We start from the raw sequence: 18,555 nt of genomic DNA, 5'->3' as shown, positions 1-18,555 counted from the left end.
AAGTGTGCACTATAGTATGTTTTATTAATATTGATAAGAGATTACAGAATGTAAACTATAGATTACTTGTTAGGAGCAGTGCCGCTGCTAGCCATTATGGTGCCCTAAGCATAATTCCTTTATTATTCGCCCGCGCGAACAACCGGAACGGACCATCCGGCACGGGGGGGGGGGGGGCACTAGACTAGAGCAATTATTAAATATCTTTCTTGTTCCCCCTTTTTTGTTACATATACATGGCTAAAATGTGCCTAATATTTCTATAGGCTAATGAAATATTACCGGCATTTAAAAAAAAAAATTCATTAGGCTATTTTTGGTGCCCCCTCAGCACTTGGTGCCCTATGCACAGTGCGTGATGCGCGTGGTGGGAGCGGCGGCGCTGGTTAGGAGTGTGCCATTGGACTCAATACATGCTGAGCAATGAATGTGCATCCTATACAGAACGCTATGCATTATGGTGGAAACATCCACTGATGCAAGATTATTCATCATGTTAGTACATTCACTGATTAAGATTCATTCATTTTGTATAAAGATCGAAACTATTACCCGCCTAAAGTGGAGTGAAAGTAATATTTATTCATGTTAAAGTTGCTCACAGAATACCAGAAGACATTTCTTAGCAACAGCGGGGATGAACGCTGTGAAATTAAACAATGCAGCTTTTCATTTTTGAACACCTTTCCTAGTTTAATCAGTGGTTGTGTCACTAACACATAATATCTAATATAATAATGACACATCATAGCTGCCATAAACTTTAAACATTTCTTTAAAAGATCTTATAATGAACTGGACACATTACAGCAGGTTTATAACTATTTATAAATGTGTTTACTGTTATATGTATTTATAACTATAAATGCTAAATGGGGTTGAGGTGGGGGCTAAGGTGTTATTTGTACCCAAACATGAACTGACTTCATGTGGAGATTTGGGCGTAACAGTGAAGCACTTTATACACCGTTGGCCTCGCATGGGAAACTTTCTTCCTCTTCCTCTTAAATCTAGAGGAGACAGTTGAGTGCAGTCTCTTTTAAAGGGAAACACATGTTGGGGAACCTGAACAGTTTGCCACGACATCAGTGGACCAGGGAAATAGACATTTACATTTCTGGCAAACCCTCAATCTTTGAGGAAGCACAATGTAGGGAGAAATGATGACTCACGTACTAATTATTTACACATTGAAAAAGCTGTTTGGTAAAACAATGTTGGAGGAAATAATTTTTTTGGACACTGTTCTCCTGCCCCTCATAATATATATTTTACAGATCTTGTCTTATTCTCTTCCGAGGATCAAGCATCTCTTTCAAAAAGCCAGACAGTGGAATTTTCAGGAAGCCCCGACGTATTTAATCTGCAACTTGGAGCAGCATCCTGTTGCCTTTGGCGAAGTTCACACTGTGGAGTTTGATGGAATACCTTGCTTCACAGACTTCAGACACGTCGTATTGTCCTAATGAACTGATGGAAGCCCGTGGGGGGGCTGAGGGAACATGGCAACGCAACACTGTCTGCTGAAAAAAGGGCAAAACACAAAGACAACAACAACAACAGCAAAAATAAAAAAATAAAGCAAAGGGCCTAGCGCGCTCACAACTGCCTACAGAGACGTGGTGGAGACTTTTAAAGCAGCACTTCACTGATACAGTTCATACTACCTACATTTAAAATGTAGATTTGCTCAAATAAATTAACTATACGTTTATGTGTGTTTATTTAAGTCACACCTAACTGATAAGTGTAAAGATTTCAACAACTCATTATTGCCAGAAATTAAATTGTGTTTTATAAAACTCTGTAATAAGCTAAGTTCACAAAACTCCAGGAAAGCGCTTAAATCAAAAGTTCAACAACAACCCGCCCTGCACAAGCAGATTTGAGCTGGTTTTGCTGGCAGTGCAGTTTCTTAGTTGGGGTCGGTTGTACATGGAGTCTCCCATGAATTATACTCTACATAAAAGATGTAACGTTGAGTACTCTTTTGCAGTGTTTTAATCATAAACTGTATAAAAGAAGTGGACTTAGCCACCGGGTTTGTGGACTACTGCTTTAAACTCTCAAGTTTGGCATTTTGTCCGTCGCCATCTTGGTTTTTTGGAGCCAAGTGACCATATTTGGACTAGAGGGTGGAGCTAGCTAGCTTGGTTAGCAAGATGCATCCGTAATTCACGTTAACTGGGATAATAACAGGGATGCTAATTTTGGCTAGCGAAAAACAGGCTTAAAACAAATTGTACTTACTGGAAAAACAGCCGACTCCTTGTGTCTTTTAGTTCAACGTACAAGTGAATGCTGAACAAGACATTTTTAGGCGACCAAAATGTTACAGTTCTCAATCAAGTCATTTTCTCATAGACTTCTATACAATCGGACTTCTTTTTGCAACGAGTGGAGTCGCCCCCTGCTGGCAATTAGAAAGAATGCAGGTTTAAAGCACTTCTGCATTGGCTTCACTTTTCAGACCCGGAGGTTGCCGCTTGGGTTTTAATCCAAGTTTTAGAGGAAACACCACAAGGTGAGCCGCAGGCTTGTCTGAGGTAAAGCAGACACAGACATGTGAACACAGCGGATGTTGTCAGAGAGTGAATTATGTCCATAATTTCGGTTAATGGAGAATAATCCCAGGATTTATTGGAGCCTGCAGAAGGTAAATATGTGTGTGTATTTTTATTACTGTACCAATTTGGTGCAGTTTGTAAACCTTTGTATGCTAGCGATGTTAGCATAGCTCTCAGTGTAGTAGCAGCGAAGCACCTCCGGGGCTGAAAAATGAAGCCAACGCGGAAGTGCCAAAAACTGCAGTTCATCGAATGGCCACTTGAGGCTGGCTCCAAAAGCGAGTCAAACCCCATAGACCCCCATGTTAAAACGCCCAACTTCACAGCAGAAATAAACATGTTTACAGCCTGGTACAAAAAACTGTTTTGGTCTCTATAGCTAATTTCCCCGTTCATGACAACTGTGAGGGGGGTGAATTTTTTTTATATAAATTATATTAAGGCTTAAAGTTACGCATTATTGAGGACGTTGCTTTGAGTGACAGGTGGGTGCCCTCTCAGTTGGCTAGCCGCTAGCTAGTTTCATAAGCAGGCTTCATTCGGCCCGCCTCAGCTCCAGCTCTTTGCCAATTTTTGGATTAGCCAGAGTCAGGGACTGCCAAGATGTGACGGTCGGAGCCGCCCACTTTGAGCTTCTCAACCTATGGGTGACGTCACGGACACTATGTCCATGTTTTATACAGTCCATGGCAGCAGCCCGCATTACATTACAAGTTAAAACTACCTTGGTGTGATATAGCACATAAGCTTTTGGTTGACTGTGGAGATAGACATTTGTACTCATTAGACTTGGACCCCGTGAGGAGTCAATGTCTCCCGCCTGCTGCAGCTTCGTTCTGAACTGTTGCCGCCAGCCAGAGCACCGTGTTGGACTGTTGCAGCATCCAGCCTGACATCCACCCACAGCCTTTCCCCACCATTCCTAATCTTTGGAGAAAAAACATGATGAAGTTTTGGAAAAGGTCCACAGTTATAAGGGAAACACTCTTAAGGGCTTTTGTGTATTGTTATCTTATTTATTTGAGATATTTTCTATTATTTTTGTACAAGTGGTTCAAATATTTGTGTTAACTCTTACGTTAAACTTGCTAAACTAAAATGACTGTAGAGTTGAGTCATCCCTCTCTGACATGGTCTCAACAAACTTTGAACACAAAGTAGGACTGCGTTTTATCATATTGGAAGACGTCTCTTGTATTTTGTACACCTCCTGTATGTCAGAGTAACCAACAAGTTCCTATCTTACAGATAAACAAAGACTTCAGAAGATGCTGTCCAGCCCCTTGAGTCTACATCTGTGTCACAGCTGGATGGGTGCAGCGCAAACTCCAAGGAGAAGTGGTCAGCGAGGCAAGAGTGTGTTAATGGAACGCATTCAGGTGAGACGGAAGTTCTAAGCTTCCAAGTTCATATTAATAAATGATTAAGTAGTTTGTTGTTGTTTACAAACAAGTACATTTATTTTATGCTTACAAAATGATTTAAAGCTAAACTTGCTCTTCCTTGTGGCATACTGGTGGAATGTGTCCTTTTCAGCCTGTAGCTGATTTATTTTTATGTTTTTTAAAATAGGATGATATGTATTACTCCAGCAAGACTAAAGAAATGAAGCATCATCTGAATTTAATCACCTGACATATCTTGAATATATATTTGTGCTTTCATGCACAAATATAAATAAATGTTTCGAAGTATCCTTCCAAACTTTTCAAACTCCTGAGACTTAAAACGCTGAGGCTAAAATCAACCTACAAGTACATTAGATAATCAGAGATGGGTGTTGGGCTGACACGGCTTGTGCAAGGATCTTTTTTACTGTGTGTTCACACTGTGTTCCAGAATGTGGGGTATAGTGTGGAGCTTAAAGTTTTTTCTGTCAATGGCGTGGGGACTTTTTTTTATTTGACGTTCATGGACACTGAGCTGCACTTTAATATTGTCATGAGTGTCTTTTCAGAGGTTTGTCATTTTGGAAACTGTGATTACTGACAACTTTGCTGGGACACTCAATACATGCGTCCGTGCTGTGTAGTGCCTGTATGAAAAGCTTAGTTAAGTATGTTCCAGAATGAGTGTTGTGTAGGAGCTGTGAAGGGTTTTAAGTAAGCTGTATTTTCTAATTAAATGGTTAAACTGAAATTTTATAGATGTTAGATTTTTGGAAACTGATATGAAACACATTGCAGTCAGTTTTGTGGAGGCAACAGCAAGTCTTTTTCTTCTAATGTCTCAGAAATTGTTTACCTCTGATTTGGTTTACTATGTTTACATTTTTGACTTTACTCTTAGTTAATGTATTTGGTTGAACATAAGTGACTTGAATATTAGCATTATATTTGTTTTTCAATTTCAATGTGTTTGTTAAAATGTGAATTGTGTTAATGCTAACTAATTATTCAATGTAGATTTGATGCAATACACACAAACAGGAGAGTTGCATCACAATTTTCCCCACAATTCTCTTAAATTTGACTCCGTTTAACAGTAACAGCTCTGTTCACAGAGTTTGTATGGAGAGAAGGAATGATTACACCCACCAATAACTCTCTGCCATGTAAGAATTGTATTAAAGATCCCCTCCAGACATTTTATAAGACATATAAATTACTCTGCTTTGAATAATTACGTGTCTCATTATGGGGTTTTTTTTCATGAAAAAAAATCACTAAACTACTGACATATTCTTAAAATGATATCTACTCTTTCTCCCTTGATGAAAAATATAGAATCTATGAATATGCAAGTAAGTTTTGTTTAAAAGTTAACAGCTAGATGCAAAATGTCTCCTACTTCACTAGAAATCTCAGCGCATTTGTGCTGGAAGTATCAGGTGTCCACATCACCCTCGTGTAAGTTGCGTACTGGCCCATGAGTGGCTTCCAAACCAGTTGTGATGTCACAAAATCCTTCTCGTCCATCCATGTGTTAAACGGAGATTTAACTGGAGCACGGAGACTTTTCCCCCTTCAGCAGATGAATGTGAAAAGTGTCAAACTCTGCACATCCATCATTCTGCACAGTGAAGCTCAAACATGCGACAATAAGACAAACACATTTCTGAGTGGAGAGGGACTTTAAGACAAAATCTGTAATCCAAAGAACATACGGGGGCAGGGTGGGTCTCACTTTCAGCACGGGATTTAAAGAATGCACAGCTCAAAGCAAGAAAAATATCAGCTAAATTTACATGGACTCTTAAAGTTAAATGTTACTTTAAGAAGGTTTTGACAAATGAAATATACTTTTATCTGTCTCTCCTGCCTCACCTCCTTATCACTGGGAAAAAAAATAACATACAAAAAGAAAAAATATTAAAGCTCGCAAGCTTGACAGTGGATTTATAGAAGCACAAAGTTCATAAAATCAGCCTGACCTCCATCCAACTGCAAATATTATTCTCTGGTAACGGCCACTAAACTCTGAGACTCTACACCATTTGATTATTTGCATAAAATCCTAATCAAGTTTACTGGCTCATTTTTTCCATGCCATTTTAACTTAATTTAATCTAATCAATTTATTTGAGACAGTTAGGCCACAAAGCTGGTGATAAAATTAAAACATGAGAAAGCCTAGTATATTTAAGATGTGACAATTGAATTATGTCTATTAAAAGCATTTTCACTACTTCATTTGCACTTGGCAGCACCCAGCTGCCCCAGCACCTTTTTTACCGTGTAGTTTCTCGTCCTTTCTTTCGTTTTTCGTTTTTTTTTTGTGTATAGTTGCGTTGACATTCAGCAGGATGCCCACTATGACCTCAACAGGTCAAGTCTTTATCACTTTGGTGAGAAGTTGCTCGTATACTCCCCAACTGTAGACTTGGTTTCGACCTAACCAGTGTGTGTGTGTGTGTGTGTGTGTGTGTGTGTGTACGAATATGGACATGTGGTGAATCCTGGTAAAAGTGTTACTTTACCCACTTTACCCTCACTGCGCTTATAAGAGGGACGTTTACGCCATTGAGTGCCCCTGGCATAAATTGTAGTGGTAAAACTAAACGCGCCCTCCTCGGTCAGATAATCGAACATTAAAGCATAACGGACGGGACGAATCGAGCCCCCCGGCTGCACATTGTACTCAACAGGGACACTCTTGGACGGACTTTAAGTGTATGAACTCATCACACCCTCGAGTCTGAACCTGATCGCCGCCTCCGACAAACGGAGGCAAGAGGGATATTTAGCCTGGCCACAGTGTCCCCTCATGTGCGTAATGAGAAACTCGATCTGTCTTGTTTCATTTAAACCTCACTTGCAATAGATATGCAAGTGTATATAGTTTTGTATATTGTGTGTTTTCACCTGGATGGTCCTTATCACCTCATTCAATTTTGACATATTATTGCTCCATTAAGGGCTTCCTCCAGATTATTATGTGTTTCAGCATGTCTACCCTTGCTAATATTGTAACTGTATTTAAATTGGGTTACATATGTCACCATGTTAGAAGGCCACATGTTCAGTACTCTTTATCAATAATGCAAGTATCCCGTTATTGTTTTGTATTCCCGGTTTTATATTGTGACGTGTTTATCATGTCACTTTCTGCCTTTTCTCTATTTCTAGAGACACATCAATGTACACTTCATAAGAGCACCGAGATTAAAACGCGCTGCAATCCAGAGTAGCTGCTGTTCTGTGTTCTTCATGCCATTGAGTGCCTGTATTTGTGCACATATTGAGCATATTAAATTCTCCCGCTTTTTGCATACAACAGCTCCCCCACCTTTTCGTGTGTGTCCAAATGTGGAGACAACCTGAAGATGAGCGCCCTCGGTATTGTTAGCCCACAGTACCGGCCCAAATCAGTATTATTATTCTGTTATATTCCAAACATTGATCTTTAATAAACACCACGTAGATTGTGTTTGATTGGTTTTTAAAATACAGACAGTAGGTCCATCTATCTATCCATCACAAATAGCGTAGCTGTGGTAAGGTTAGGTTTACTCCCAGTTTGTAGTTGTTTTGTCTCTGTGTGAAGTGTTTAGAACAGGGGATAAAGCGCAGCCCTGTGATGCTCCTGTACTAATTATTCTGTGAGCTAATACGGGTTTCTGCAGGGTTCACCAAGTTAAATTTAAGACTTTTTAAGACCTTTTTCTACATTTTTAACCACGTAGAATGCAATCTGATACCTTTTTCACTGTCATACTGGCCAAAGTATGAAAGTAAGAAGTAAAACCAGTAGGAACAATATGGCCTGGAATTATAAAATAATTATTATATCAACTTTTTCAGTACTTCCCAGCCTTAAATACCTTGATTAATTTCTAATGATAATAAATAGATATGAATTAAATAAACACAACCTAGACCCAGATAAGGGGCAGGAAATGGATGGATGTATTAACCAATTACTTCATTTAAGTTTTTGCTAAAATTGACACTTGCCCATTATGAGTGGATGAGCTTTCTAGTTACTGTAACTAGCAGTAGTGACAGTGTGTGCTGCAGGTCTGATGGTTCAGACTGAAACTCCACAAAAAAGGACTGAAGAGCCTCCTGCAGGACAACCCACTGTCACAAGAATCCCGCTTTTAGTTTATAGGTGTGTAACATCTCCCGACAGCCCACAATCACATACAAAAACACTTTATAACTAACATGACTGCCTACGGCAGGGACGAGAATATATGTAAGATCTCTGAAAATGAAAATCAAGACTTTATAAAGCCTCCTAAGGCCATTTTTAGTCAAACTTTTTAAGACCTGCAGATACCCTGTAACAGCACAGAGTATAATGTGACTTGTTAGCAACAGTAGGATATAAAATCATTGACTTTTATTTTTATTAAAGATATGAGCAAGATGTTCATAAATAGTGTTTATTATAAGCAGCTTTCCTCCATGTTTTCTAATATGGAAACGTCAGGAATACGATTTTCACTCGTGAGCTTTTCACTATAGACTGCGGATAAGTACATATATTACTGTTTATGTAGAAAAATAAACGGCAAGTATGTGGAAGACCAATAGGAAATGGAGGGGCAAAACTCAAGAGCTTGCGTGAGGACAAAAATGTAAAAACCATTAAACTGAAGACTTCACAACTTGCTACTGGGCAGATGACAGCATGTGACCCCCTACAGAGTAGAAAGCAGAGAGAGAGAGAGAGATTCCTAGAATGAGACATGTTGAGGGAGAGAGAGAGACATGGGGAAAAAACACATTAATTAAAACAAGTCATAAACAGTAGGGGTCACTTTATATTTCCTTGTTAAACTTGACCCATGCGGCGCAAAAACACATACACGCTTAGTTTTTAAGTGTAACTGAGATACTGCAGCGCTTTGCTTGTGTGTGTGTGTGTGTGTGTGTGTGTGTGTGTGTGTGTGTGTGTGTGAGTGAGAGCGTTTGTATGTATGTATGTGTGTATGCAGATGTGGGGGTTGGTGTAATGCACTATGGAACCGTTAGACCGATATATTTGGCTGATATTGGTAGTCATGTTGTCCAATGTCAATATTTGTATGTATGATAAGTGAATCTGTGAGAATGCTTTGCTTGCTGATTTCTGTTCTGAAAATTCAATAGAAATATCTGAAACATAATCAAGCCTGGATCAGACCACATGATATCAGCCTGAAAATGGCCTGACGCGACAGTCATGGGACATTAGGGATAGAAAATGGGCATCGGACGCGACAATTGCTAATTTTATTCCGTGTAGTGAGCTATAGTGGAAGACAGGCGACTCAGCATCTGGGATCCTTCATCCCAGATGCTGAGATGATGATTTTGATTTCTGCCAGCTAATTTGACCCTCAGAAATGTCCTCAGTGGAAGGAAAAAAAGTAGTGTCCATGGCATATACACTGCAGTCTGTATTTTACAGATGCAAAATTAACAGTGTCTTGCAACACTACACCTGTCAGCAAATTATGCAAAATGTTTAGAAAAAAGGGTCCTAAATCCAAATGTACTGCTCACTATAGAATAAACTATTAAAGTTACACTGTTTATGACCAGTAGTAGTATTAGGGAGCAGTGTTTCTATGAATGGGTCCCCATTTTGTCTGTATTGTGCATGTGTGCGAGCAGTTCGACAGTTGGTGTCGGTAATGCACCAACAAACGTCACAGTGCCCCAACAAAGGCAGTGAAGATGAAGACTGCTAGCAAAGAAACATGGATTTTGGGAAATATGTTTATTCACTTTCTTGCTGAAAGTTAGATGAGAAGATTGATACCACTCTCATATCGGTATGCTAAATATGAAGCTACAGCCAGCAGTTGGTAACCTTAGCTTAGCATAAGATAACAAAGCTAACTAATTAACATGTTTTATCTCGTATGTTTAATCTGAGAGCATTCGCCAGGCAACCAGCGGAGACTCCTGGCCAAAAATAACCCCCCGTACAATGGCTAATTGATGTTTTTACACTTAAACAAGATATAACATGTTAATTAGTGCGCTGATTCTTCCTGTTTCCAGTCTTTATGCTAAGCTAACTGACTGCTGGTATATATTTGCGGTGTAAACATTAACAATGGATGTACAAACAACAGTCACCTGGATTACTTTTGATACAGGAGATTTTTATTTATATTATTTATTATTTTTATTTTGATTATTAGGCAAGATTCTAAGCACATTTACTGACATTTATTATGTGTATGTTATCACTGGAAAAAGTAAGTTGTGCTAATTGTAGCAGTATGTTCATGACGTCAGTGTGTTCTGGTTTGACGACGCTATTTTTGATGCAAACTGTATCGACTGGGTGCAAAAGGTTCAAGTTCATTTTCTGTGAAATGGTTTCTTCACATATCCCAAAGTGTCCCTCTCACTGAATTGGTGTGGAGTGTTTTTGTAGTTGTATTATTTCCCATAGTTTGACGTTTCATATTGGCACCATACATCTCCGATTGGCATTCCGCTGTAAAAAAAAAAAAAAATACAGGTGTCGGCTTTAGTATCGGCTTTCAAAAGCGCATATCAGTCCAAGTGCAGTTTGCAGATCATAGCTGGAGGCAGGGAAAGGAAAGTAACGTCAGTTCCAAATCTTTCATGACACTGTTATAAACTTTCCTTCCACTGCTGAGTTTTCCTCTCCGCTCAGCTCGCAGCAGCTGATGTCATTACCTCGTCTCACCCTCTGCAGCCTACCTGTGAATGCCAAAGAGCAGAAGTGTAAAACGGTCACATCAGCTCACCTTCCAAACACTTTGTCCAACTTTTCATGGGGTTATGAATGATCAGGCATTCATTTTCTCCACGTGCTTGGGCAGAAAGTGACTGGACAGGTCGTAAGATTCACAGAATTCACAGCCATGAAAAATAGAATCACAAAATCCACCTGGTATGTTTGTCATGTTCAAATTGCTGTTAGTTGCATAAATATAATATACTGGTTGCTTGTTAAACCATAACCTGTTAACCAGAAACCCACAATGGCTTTGATAATAACCATTTTCCTTGTGGAGTACCAGTCACAGGTTGCTACAAGTCCCTGTTTGCCCTCTTTGTCTGTCTCCCTGTGATGTTCAGATACATTCCTCTCTGACACCTGGAAGCTGAGGGCTCAGCACAGGAAGCTAAGAGCCTAAACAAACATGGAAGGTGTCCTAGGGGATCTGTGGTTTGGGGTCCACACCCTGCACACTTGTGGGTTCAGGTTAACATGATATGATAATGTAGATGTCTGCCCTTCCCTACTGTAAGTCACATTTTTTTTCTTCACTACACCTTTAAAACTACATTTTTTACAGCCTGTATCATTTTACAGTCCTGTTTATGGAGAAAAGGCCCCCACCCACCTGGGAGATGACTTTGTATGAAGCAATACACAAGGGCATACTTTTGATTCCAAATTACTGTAAGAACCCACGAGTCTATAGCCATGCCGATTATGCTCACAATGACAATGCTAACATGCTCATTTTAAGCAGGAATAGTGTTTATACCATGTTCACCGTCTTAGTTTAGCATGTTAGCATTCTAACATTTGCTAATTAGCAATAAACACAAAGTAGCTGAGGCTGATATGAATGTCATTAGGGTTGTAGTATTGGACAAATTGGAATTTTGACCTGATGGTGGTGCAATTTATCCTGAGGGGGGTTTGAATATGTGTACCAAATTTCATAGATATCTAAAGATATTTCAGTAAATGCCAAAAATGTCAACCTGCTGGTGGTGCAAAAGGAAATGTCAAGAGAAAGCCAAAGTCAATAGTATTCATTCTCTGGGGGCCAGGAATATGGAGGAAACTGCCAAAATTAAAATAAATGACTCAATAAATAAATTTAGAAAATTAATGTCATAAATGCACCAAAAATAATATTAAAAATACATGTAGGTATGAATTAATTAATCAAATGTAACTTGAATTAACTTGTAATTTGCTTCTGTATTTATTTACCTTTGCATAAATTCCCTTATTTATTTACTTTTCCATTTAATTTATTAATTTTTAAATGTATTTATTTCTGTTTTATTTTCCCATTGCATATAAATTCCCCTATTTATTTACTTTCCCATTTAATTTTCCATTTAATTTATTCATTTTTAAATTTATTTATTGATGGATTATTTTCCCACTATTTATGTCCCCAAACTTATTTATTTCTGTATTTTCTTTTGACTTTTCATTATACATTTCTGCTTCATTATGCAAATAAGAGGGGCTGCCAAGTGTGTCATGAAGATTTGTGAATGTGTACAGGAATCTGCAAATGTGAATTCCAAATCTGAAGTGTGTGTAATCAGATTTGAAAATGTGTAAAAAAAATCTCCAAATCTGTATTCAGATTTGCAACCGTATGGAGATTTGAGATCTGCAAATGTGTAGACAAAACAGTAAATGCGTACATAGATTGTAAATGTGTAGACTGCACTGGCAGCCAGTGGCAGCCTGTGGCAGGGGAGCGGCACTCGTTCGGCAGTTGAGAGACGCCTCCCTCAACTCGCTGTCAACTAGGGTGGGGCCAAATTTCCTGGGAAAAGAGTGCCACTGGGAGGATCTCGGCTTTGCTGCTCTTGCCCACAGTTACGGGCTCATGTGACAGATTTTTAAACTGGATGTTTCATGTCGAAGTGCACCCTGGGAGTCGTAGTTAACCTAGAAATGTCCCTCTAAGATTCCATCATAGTCTGCCTTGCATCGGCACAACAGCAGCCACTACCACTAGCCAGCCCAGCAATGTCACGCTTAAAATCATAGGCTGTCGGCTGTATAGCTACTGAGGCACACAGTCAGATCACCACGCGCATTTGCAGATCTCTGCCACGACAGAAGTGTAGTAAGTCACCTGTAAAAGGACGGCCTATTGAGAGGTCCGTCTGAGTTGTAACTGATGACTCGTCTGTATTTCCAGCTCTTGGAGCAAAATACTTTTCAGCCATTAATATCTGTGTACACATTTACAGATTTATCTGCACATTTACAGATCTATGTACGCATTTACAGATTTGTCTACACATTTACAGATCTATGTACGCATTTACAGATTTATCTACACATTTACAGATCTATGTACGCATTTACAGATTTATCTACACATTCACAGATCTATGTACGCATTTACAGATTTATCTACACATTTACAGATCTATGTACGCATTTACAGATTTATCTACACATTTACAGATCTATGTACGCATTTAGAGATTTGTCTACACATTCACAGATCTATATACGCATTTAGAGATTTGTCTACACATTCACAGATCTATATACGCATTTACAGATTTATCTGCACATTTACAGATCTATGTACGCATTTACAGATTTGTCTACGCATTCACAAATCTCGATACACTTGCAAATGTGAATACAGATTTGGAGATTTTTTTTACGCATTTACAAATCTGATTCCGCATACACAGACTGAGATACAGTTAAACAACTCACCGCTCACATTTGTAAATAGTTCTGCTACAATAATGGCCCCATATTCGCCTATTATTGCATAGATCGACTATGTGAGTCACTGGTGTTGAGTAATGGGAAACTTCATTTTGAAGGATTATGAATATACAGTTTGAGTCAAGCATAGAGGCTATATTATGTGTAGTTTGAAAAATGGTGATAATGGGGCACTGAATTTGATTTACTGTTTATCAGACCACAAATGAGACAAGAATTAGCATAACACACCAACTTTCTATCAAAGTCGCTCTCTTCTTTACCGTCTCCTCCTGCTGGAGATAAATTAACACAAAGCAGCTGCTGGTTGTCTTAGAGGCGAGGCGGCCTTCTGGCAGTTCAGGGATTCTGTTTTGTCTTTTTCTTTCTTCCTGGTCGGATCTCTTTTCCCAGGACTGCTGCCCTAAAGCAGCGGATCTCATTAACATGTCTATCCTTAACACCAGACACCCCCATAGTCAATCTATGCACTCTGATGTCGATCAACCAATAGGTGAGAAGTTGACCCCATGGCACACTTTGAATGACAGCCCCCTCATTTGCATAATGAAGCAGAAATGCATAAACAAATGTCAAAAGAAAATACAGAAATAAATAAGTTTGGTAAAATAAATAGAGGGGGAAATGTAAAGGGGAAAAAATACAGAAGTAAATGAATTTATAAATGACTAAATTAATAAATAAAATAGAAAATTAAATGGGAAGGTAAATAAATGGGGAATTTATATGCAAAGGGAAAATAATACAAAAATAAATCAATTTAAAAATGAATAAATAAAATGGAATATTAAATGGGAAAGTAAATAAAGAAGGGAATTTATACAAAGGTAAATAAATACAGAAACAAATTAAAACAGAAATATCAATGTCACATTTTATCAATTCATTAATGCCTACATGTATTTTTAATATTATTTTTGGTGCATTTATGACATATTAACTAATTTATTTATTTTTGATTTTGGCAGATTCGGTCCTCCAGACAGAAATGTCTGTACAAAATGCCATGGCAATCCATCTGATAGTTATTGAGATATTTCAGTTTGGACCAAAGTGGTGGACGGACAGACATTTCCATCCCTAAAGCCATGCCGCCAGCAGAAAATTTAATATTCGATCTGTAATGATCTATTAGACTTCAAAATTCTCAGTGTATAAGCGCACCGGGCTGCCTGTGCCTTGAACTCCAGCAGAGGGAGACTGTAAAACGTACTGTCCATTTGACCCATTGCTTGCCCTGTAGACCTGTAAGTAATGTAGGCCATTAGTTGTTTTTGCTAATGCAAAATGAAGAAAAACCAGCCAAGTGGATCATCATTACGCCAAACCATCTGAGAAGTAATGTGAGGAAGCATAACACCAGATTGAAAAATCAGTGAGGCTGGTTGCTGACTTTGTAAAATGCAGCTGCTATACAGTAACGTTAGCTTGCCACTCAAGTCAGGCACCGCGAATGAACAGGACAATGTCAGTTCTACAATGTAGTTTAGTTTGTGTTCATTCAAAGACAAAAAAAAAAAGAGGCAGCCTCACAATACACAACATTTTTGGAGAGATCTGTTATTTTAGCTTCTAGCTCCCAATAGATCATACACTCTGCTGCTCTATGCTAACACTTTGGCATAAGCTAACGTTGACTGATTATGGGTGACAAGCAAATTCAAGGGTCTTTTAATTATAAAAAAAATAACATTCATAAATTTTACACCAGAAATTATTATGTAAACTCTTAATCAGCAAAAAAAATGTTAACTACAGCTGTAAGATAAATGTAAAGGAGTAGCAAATGCAATGTTTGCCTGTGAAATCTTGTGCAGTTGAAAGCTGAGGACGCTCATCAACCTCATTTTTGAGAAAGCCACAGTAAAGGCAAATTCCTCCATGCTGTACGCCAACATGTGCCTCTGCCTTAAAGCTAGGGTAGGTTAACGGTGGGACAATTAGCAAGAGACAGCTAGATTTTGAAAGTATCCCACCCGAAATAAATCCCCCCCCCCTCAGGCCTCCCTCCAAAGCCACTCGGCCAAAACACATTTTCACCTGCAATGAGTGCACGGGCAGAGTGCATGCAGGTAGGCAGGTAGGTAGACAGCGAGGACGTGCACAAGGGTGGCCTAAAGTTGCCCGAGCAACAGCCCATTTGCCCTCTTTGGCTGAGCTGCCCCTCTGGAGTTAAAACATTAATAAAGTAAATGTTTTATTTATGCCGTTGTGGCTACATAAATACGAGTAGCCCGTAATTGCTAAAATAAATCGCCATATCATCCAAACTTTTATTACTTTTTGATTGACATGCCTCCGAAAGACACAGAGATGGGGCCATAGGGCCCCCCCCCCAAAAAAAAACGTTTCAGGGGAGGCTTAGAGTCAGAAACTAATAAATGCCTTAGGACAGACCGTTTTATGTATTTGGTGTAGTCTGAAGTTATGTCAAACAGCAATATTAGGCTACCTTGGCTCAATTGTTGAGTGTCTATGGGGTCAAACAATATAATCATGACCCCATAGGCATCCAGGAATTGAGCGAAACTAATCAAGTAAAACTAACGGGGGGTGAGGGGAGGCCCACAGTCTCAGACTTTGAAAACCCCTGGTATAACCAAAAGGATGCCCTGTGAATAAAAATCTCCACATATGCTTCCGAACAATGCGCAGCTTGTCACGTTTGCATCACGTCGCGCAATATTGCTATATTCTATTATGCTATCACATGCACCAATCTTAGCTAGCTAGGCTAATACATCGGCAGCCTAACCTAGAGAGAGAAATTGCTGAGGGAGGCAGCTAAGGGGAGCACACCTTTACAGAGCTGGATTCAGACTACCAGCAGGTGCCGCACTGTGATAGAAATGTCAAGCAACCATTTCCTACATAATTCATTGAATGTGGAGTAGGCCTATTTTAGCAGAAGCATTTTTTTTAAAGCTGGGAGTAGGCTAATAACTAACTAGAAATGAATATTTCAATCAATGATAAATACACAGTATATTATAACTGTGCGTAGTATTGTGAATGAGTTTCAACTTTAACGTAATTTTAAAGAGAGTGCTTTTCTGTAGCGGGCTAACCCCAAACGCTCCAGCTCAGAGAGCACCGGAGAGCCTGGTGATCAAGTAAAACACTTCTGTAGTGAAATATGGGATGGTAAGGCCAGAAAATATGTTCATGAAATCCTTTATGACATTTTGTAGTTGTTCTGTATTCTAGTGCATCATTTTACATACAAAAGAGATATAGCCCACTCCAGTGGACTGAAAAGAATGACAGCATTTTGCCTGGAACTGTCTTTGTATTATTGTCTCTGGAACTTTCATAGACAGAAATGTTTATTCTGGAAATCCAGACAGTCTGTGGGATTCATTCATGGAGATATGAGTACAATTAAAACTTGCTGTTGGATGATACAGTGAAGTATATTACATTTCCAATGGCAAAATCTACTTTTTACTTTACATGACGTTTACAATATCAACTCATAATCATCTGAGTCCAAAGAGTTTATGTTTAAGTTTGAGTATTGTGGTTTTCACTTTTTTGGTTTCAGAAATGTTTCCTCAAAGTTTGAATGCTTTACATAGCTTCTGCTGTCTATAGCAAGTAATTAAATGAAGGGCCACTGTGCCATGTTGAAATGGTGGGATCACTATACGGTACACGTCTTTTACAGTCAGACTGATAGATGGCGGTGTTAAGGTTAATACCAGCTTGGAAAAAGGTTAGAGCAACAGCTCCTCAAAAGGTCTGTGCACGTCCCTGGTAGGTAGGCAGGCCAGATATGAAATGATTGGATGGGCTTATTACAGGCCTGCGACAGCCACAGATACCGGATTTTTGTCTTTTTTTTCCCCGAGCATTTGATTTATTGATTTCTGTCGGGATGTAAAGAGAATTTCAACAAATATATCAAAAAATGCTTCTGAAATGCATCACCTACCCTAGCTTTAAAAAGGTTAGTCATACATCTGTGAGTTGTCATGCGATCATGTGCTTTCTCTTAACTTTGTTTTTTTTTTTTTTTTTTTCCACATTTGTCTGAAGAGGCAGACACAGAGAGAGGTTGGGGGCTGCCAAGGATGTAAGAACTATGTTCTTTCTATCACAAAAATTTTTTTTATATTACTAATATTTCATGTTGATCCTGTCACAAAGCATGGCTAAACATGTAACTTGTACCGTGCCAACAGGAGGAGGAGGAACTCGAGCACCTGAAGATGGGGCTGGATGAAGCTAAAGCCTCAGTCGCTAATATTAAGTTTATCTGGGAGTTCTTCAAGTGAAAGCCGCGGAGTGGAGCTGTCGTGCACAGCTGTGTCTGTTAAATGATCACAATGGAGAGTTGCTGGAGTGCCCCTGCCAGCTGATTTGCATTTTAGGCAAAAGTCAGAGCTTGTCACAGCCAAGCGGTTCATGGAAAGATATTTTGACAGAATGGATGAGACTGTAAAGGAGGTTCAGCTCTCATCCAGATTTTATGCCCTCCAAGTGTTCGTCGGAACTGAATTTGAACTTGTGCTAAGCTAAGCTAACCGGCTGCTGGCTGTAGCTTCATTTACCATACAGACATGAGAGTGATATCAATCTTCTCATCTAACTTTTGGTAGGAAAGAGAATAAAAGTATTTCCCAAAATGCTGAACCATTCCTTTTAAATTACCAAAACATCTCATTCAAGGTCACAAAGAGAATTTTCTAAGGTCCTGGTACATTGTTTGAAAATGTCCCTGTCTTTGCTTTCTTCCTCGTCACACCCTCTTTTTGTTGGCTAACCTGTGGGTTTGGTTGGTTGAGAGCCTGGAGAGCAGCTTGTTTATCACACACACACACACACACACACACACACACACGTCTCTCCTCCCTTTTCCAACTGTGTGCCACATGAAAGCATTGTACACCCGTCTCTCTCTCTGTCAGCGGTGTGTTATTAGAATCCAGAGACTCCAGAGTGTCTGCTGCACTGTCACCTCCCACAACCTTCTTTACACGCAGTGTGTGTGTGTGTGTATAATATATAGATGGGTGCAACCTGTATCTGTTGCCTGACTCACTCTGACAGACACTCCAGGAAAGCACACTTTCAGCACCTTTGTCTGTGTAAGTGTGTGTGTGTGTGTGTG

The 18,555-nt window shown here is 39.2% G+C and overlaps 1 long non-coding RNA gene across 1 annotated transcript; it reads left to right on the top strand.

Annotated features, from left to right (window-relative positions):
• Positions 1-2,259: 2,259 nt before the first annotated feature.
• On the top strand, positions 2,260-18,533 carry LOC122868415. Its single transcript, XR_006376103.1, has 4 exons — positions 2,260-2,656; positions 3,816-3,946; positions 17,481-17,517; positions 17,627-18,533. It is a non-coding gene; the product is annotated as an uncharacterized LOC122868415 (long non-coding RNA).
• The last annotated feature ends 22 nt before the right edge of the window (positions 18,534-18,555 follow it).

The sequence above is a fragment of the Siniperca chuatsi genome, linkage group LG21 (assembly GCF_020085105.1).
Source record: "Siniperca chuatsi isolate FFG_IHB_CAS linkage group LG21, ASM2008510v1, whole genome shotgun sequence".
NCBI classification, from domain to species: Eukaryota; Metazoa; Chordata; class Actinopteri; order Centrarchiformes; family Sinipercidae; genus Siniperca; species Siniperca chuatsi.
This window is presented reverse-complemented; position numbering and strand designations above follow the sequence as displayed.